Below are 5,035 nucleotides of genomic sequence, written 5' to 3' on the forward strand. Positions count from 1 at the left end.
AGATAGATAGATAGATAGATAGATAGATAGATAGATAGATAGATAGATAGATAGATACAACTTTATTGTCATTGCATTGTACAGGTACACAGCAACGAAATGCAGTTTGGCATCTACCAGAAGTGCAAAATGTAGCAGTCGTGCAAAAGTGCAGATAAATATCTAGCATATTTACAGTGCAGATAACTATCTGGCATATTTACAGCAGTGGTATATATATGAAGTATATACAGTGAATAAATATAAAGGTTATTTCAGTGCAGAGATGTGTGGACATTCAGAAGTACAGTGAATAAATATGGAGGTGTACAGTAATTAAGAAAAATGTGCAGAAATGAAAGGTTACAGATCACAAGATTATGGCATTAAGGAGTAGCAAGCTGAATAAACAGTCTACTATATATAAAAAAAATATATATATATATATATATATATATATATATATATATATATATATATATATATATATATATATACACACACATACATTATATACACAGATGAATGTGAAATGTTGGGCAGAATGTACAGTAATGATAAATATACATACAGATATAAAAGTGCAGATGTAATGAGGAGTGAAAAGATATAATATGAAGTATGTACATGTATTGTACAGAGGTTATATACAGTCTTTTGTTTATGTTTGTTTTGTAGTGATTTAGCGGTGTAGTGTAGAGTTCACTAATGTGATGGTGGATGGAAAAAAGCTGTCCTTGAACCTGCTGGTTCTGGTGCGTAAGTTCCTGTATCTCCTTCGTGATGGAAGGAGGTTAAACCGTTTATGACTGGGATGTGAAGAGTCCTTGATGATGCTGTGAGCTCTGCACAGACATCTGCTGTGGTGAAGTTGTTCAATGGCAGGTAGTTGGGTGCCAGTGATGCGTTGGGCGGTTTTGACCACCCTTTGCAGTGCTTTACGTTCACACACAGTGGAGCCTCCGTACCATACAGTGATGGAGTTGGTCAGGATGCTCTCAATGATGCAGCGGTAGAAGCTCGTTAGGCATGTAGACATGGTCAAGACGATCGGTTAGGCATGTAGACATGGTCAAGATGATCAGTTAGGCATGTAGACATGGTCAAGACGATCAGCTGCAGTTCGAACCGAGCATCAGAATGGGGAAGAAAGGTGATTTAAGTGACTGTGAACGTGGCATGGATGTTGGTGCCAGACGGGCTGGTCTGAGTATTTCAGAAACTGCTGATCTACTGGAATTTTCACGCACATCCATCTCTAGGGTTTACAGAGAATGGTCCGAAAAAGAGAAAATATCCAGTGAGCGGCAGTTCTGTGGGCGCAAATGCCTTGTTGATGCCAGAGGTCAGAGGAGAATGGCCAGACCGGTTCGAGCTGATAGAAAGGCAACAGTAACTCAAATAACCACTCGTTACAACTGAGGTATGCAGAAGAGCATCTCTGAACGGTACTAGTAAGGTGTACCTAATAAAGTGGCCGGTGAGTGTATATTCCACCATCATCATCATCATCATCATCAGGAACTGCTGTCATCTTCAGAGTGGGTGGATTGTATAATTTTGGGGCAGAATCTAGGAACGGGGCCCTATTTACAGAGTTGTTTGTGTTATTTAACATTAATAATAAAATAGAATATATTTTTAATGGGAATTAGTTCTCTCTATATATGAAGCCAATTCTAGGAACCCTGGTGCAAATCAGGAATCTCCCCAAAAAAAAATCTGTCCATGATTATTACACATATTCACACCATACGGCATTAGGTGTTTGTTCAATGGTTCGGATTTCAAACACCTGGATGTCCAAGCTGCTGCTGCTATCACATCCCTTGAGCAAGGACCCTACCCCTCTCTGCTCCTGGAGCACTGTATCAAGGCTGACCCTCTGCTTAAATCCCACATTTCAAGCTTCTACATACTTGTAAATGTGAAGAAAAGAATGACCTATAAAGGCAGCTTGTAAAAAAATATATATAGCATAGCATGTTATGTTTCTGGAAAGTGGGAGGAAACCAGAGACCCTAGAGGAACACCAGATGGACACTGTGTGTACACATAAAACTCCTAAAGAAAGCAAGATCAGCGTGAAATCTGAGAGCTGAGAGTCTATCGATTCTACTGCAGTGTCACGAACAGGAATATACTGCAAGTGTATTAAAGAAGTAGAAAACGTGATTATACCTTCTGCATCTCGCATGCAAAACGGGGGATTTTAGAATATTTTTTATGGGAAGCGTTCTTTTTGGTACCTGTTCCTCCAGAGAGACAAACCAAGGAACCCCCCGCCCCCCACACACCCACCCAAGGTACAAATGTTAAAGAAGAGTTCTAAAGTCCATACGGTAATACGTTTAAACACGTTTTCTGAATGTTTTCAGCTAAAACATGATCATTATTAGTCACCTGGATGATTCAGCAAATAAGGACACGCACCACACCCACTTTCATACAACACGTGACGTCACTTTGCCAATAATAAACAAGTTCACACAAGACATCAGACTGTACATCTTTTTAAAGCGAGAGCTGAGATTTAATCCCTTAAACAAGCATACAGATTGTGTTTCATTGTGACAAATAAACCGTGTCCTGCAGCATGGACGCATTTCCCGCACAATTGGGACTTTTTTTTTTTTTCCTCAGCGTACTGATATACCAGTTGGCTCAGCACTACAGTAATGAATGACCCAATGGATTTGCTCATAGTGCCCCACCTCTTTGAGCTAATCAGTGTGTCTCAACCACAGATTATCTCCTCAGAGTGCTCACTAAGAGTCTACACTCATGGCCTGTCTGTCTGAACTTATCATCAGCTGATTCATATGAGGGGTTACATCAACTTCCCCTGTCGGCTATCAGACGTTTAGGATTTTTCCTCTCATCAACGGTAGACCTGAGATAATGGGTTTCATTTGGGGTTTTTTTTGCAATAACTTTGACGTGATTCTGAAGTGTAAAAAACCTCCAGAAAGAGAATGACTCCAATTTGGCATTTGTCTGGTTTCTTGTCTTGTTGATTTTTTCCTCAGATCTTTTTTAATCAAATCATACACGTCATACACGTTTAGAGTATGACATGACTAACATATAAATAGAAATCGAATAATAACAACAAAAATAAATAAAAGTATAAAAGTGAGTGCCTTAGTATATTAGGACACACTCATTGGACACACCCACACACACACACACACACACACACACACACTACTCCATTAGGAATTACAGTACAGTAAAGATCTCAGAGAAGTGTTAAAGTTTAACCTGTATACAGATCAATAAAAAAGATAAACTATTAAGGAAAAGATGTTAAATATCGTTAAAATGGAAAAGCAATTAGTGAGCTGATTCCACTGGCAACCATTCATCTGGGGGTTTTGTCACTCAGGTCCAACCAGAGGAACAACAGCTTGCAGCAGTATACGTTACAGTGCTGCGTTTCTTGCAAGGCAAGTCAATCCCACTTCCCCTAAAGCAAGTACATGTCATGTACATTAAAGGCATTTGGTATACGCCCTCATCCAGAACGACTTACAATTATCTCATTCACACAACGGAAGATTAAGGGCCTTGCTCAAGGGCCCAGCAGTGGCAGCATAGTAGTCCTGGGATTTAAACTTGTGACCTTCTGAACACCGCAACCACTGCTACCTCTGCCCAAAGGAACCGAAACCAAACTTCAGGACATTCTCTTTTACAGGAGTTATGTATTGTTACATAAGGAAATAAAACATTGAGATGTAATGGTTCTTATATACAGGAATATATGGTGGTGTGATGGTTCTTACATTTACTTGTCATGAAGAACCATGAATCAGCCACCCGAACTTCAGATTTTCTGCCTAAACTGCACCTGATTAAGGTTTTTTTTTTTTTTTTGAGCACCGCCCTTGATAAGAATTGATTCTTTGTCACTGATAATCTGAGGTGATTCAGGGACTGCTTACGGTAGACCTTTTTCTGAGCTGCACGCAGGCAGACGACGTCTCGGGAAACATTCCACATATGACAAGTAGGTCAGTTTCGGAGTGAGAATGACAGATGATTCGCTAACGCATTCCTTAGATCGTTCGCATAGATTCAATGAACAAGAACAATGGTGAGAAGGTTCAGCACGAATCCCCAGACTAATGTTCTTCTTTAGTTTAGGAGTTGTAGTGTAAACTACGTGATTACACAGAGCACAGGATTCCTGTGTTTCAGACTTGCCTGTGTCAATAGCATTATCTCAGAAAGTTACACTATAGATCCAGGCTCATGAGCACACTGCTGGTTCAATGATTAAGGCTCTGATCAAAAGACGATGGGTTCAAGCCTCAGTACAATCAAGCAAGACCCTTAGCCTTTTCTGCACCAGAAATGACTCTGGACTTCCTAAAAAAAAAAAGAAAAATTGGGATATGTGGATAAAAAATTGAGACTAATGGTTCTGGTGCTGTTCTGACCATCACGTCTGAAATTTCATTCTGCCAAAGAGACGTTTGACACAACATTCGGGAATGCTTCGACGAGTCATCAGAGGCGTTTCAGGAGTTGAAGAGCATCACTGGAAGATGAAGAGAGATCAGGAAGGTCTTCATCAAGCTAAACTCCCTAAAACGTCGAAAGCTTTCAGCAACTCGTGCATGATGATCGCCGGCCACAATCCACACGATCTCACGTCCGCACCCACCCTACTCGCCAGATTCGGCTCCTGCGGACTTCGCCTTCTTCCCGAAGATGAAGGTCCAGCTGAAAGACTTCCAGGCCATATTCCAGAAGTGGCAGGAACGCCGCACTGTATTGCTGTGCAAGGGGACTATTTAAAAAGGTGATGGTGTGTAAACGTCAATAAATAAAACTTTTTCAGTAAACGGAGATAAGTCTCAAAACCTTTTGATACCACCTCGTATATGAAACAAAAAGGCTGTATAAATGATGGGGTTCCCCCTTTCCTGCTAGCAGCCTCCACTCATTTGCTAATTCTTTCCATAACATTTTGTAGCATAGCTCATGACTGGTGTCAGGTGGTGATGATGATGTTCAAGAACGCCTGAGGTGAATCATCATTTCAGCA

The sequence above is a fragment of the Silurus meridionalis genome, chromosome 19 (assembly GCF_014805685.1).
Source record: "Silurus meridionalis isolate SWU-2019-XX chromosome 19, ASM1480568v1, whole genome shotgun sequence".
Taxonomy (NCBI): Eukaryota; Metazoa; Chordata; class Actinopteri; order Siluriformes; family Siluridae; genus Silurus; species Silurus meridionalis.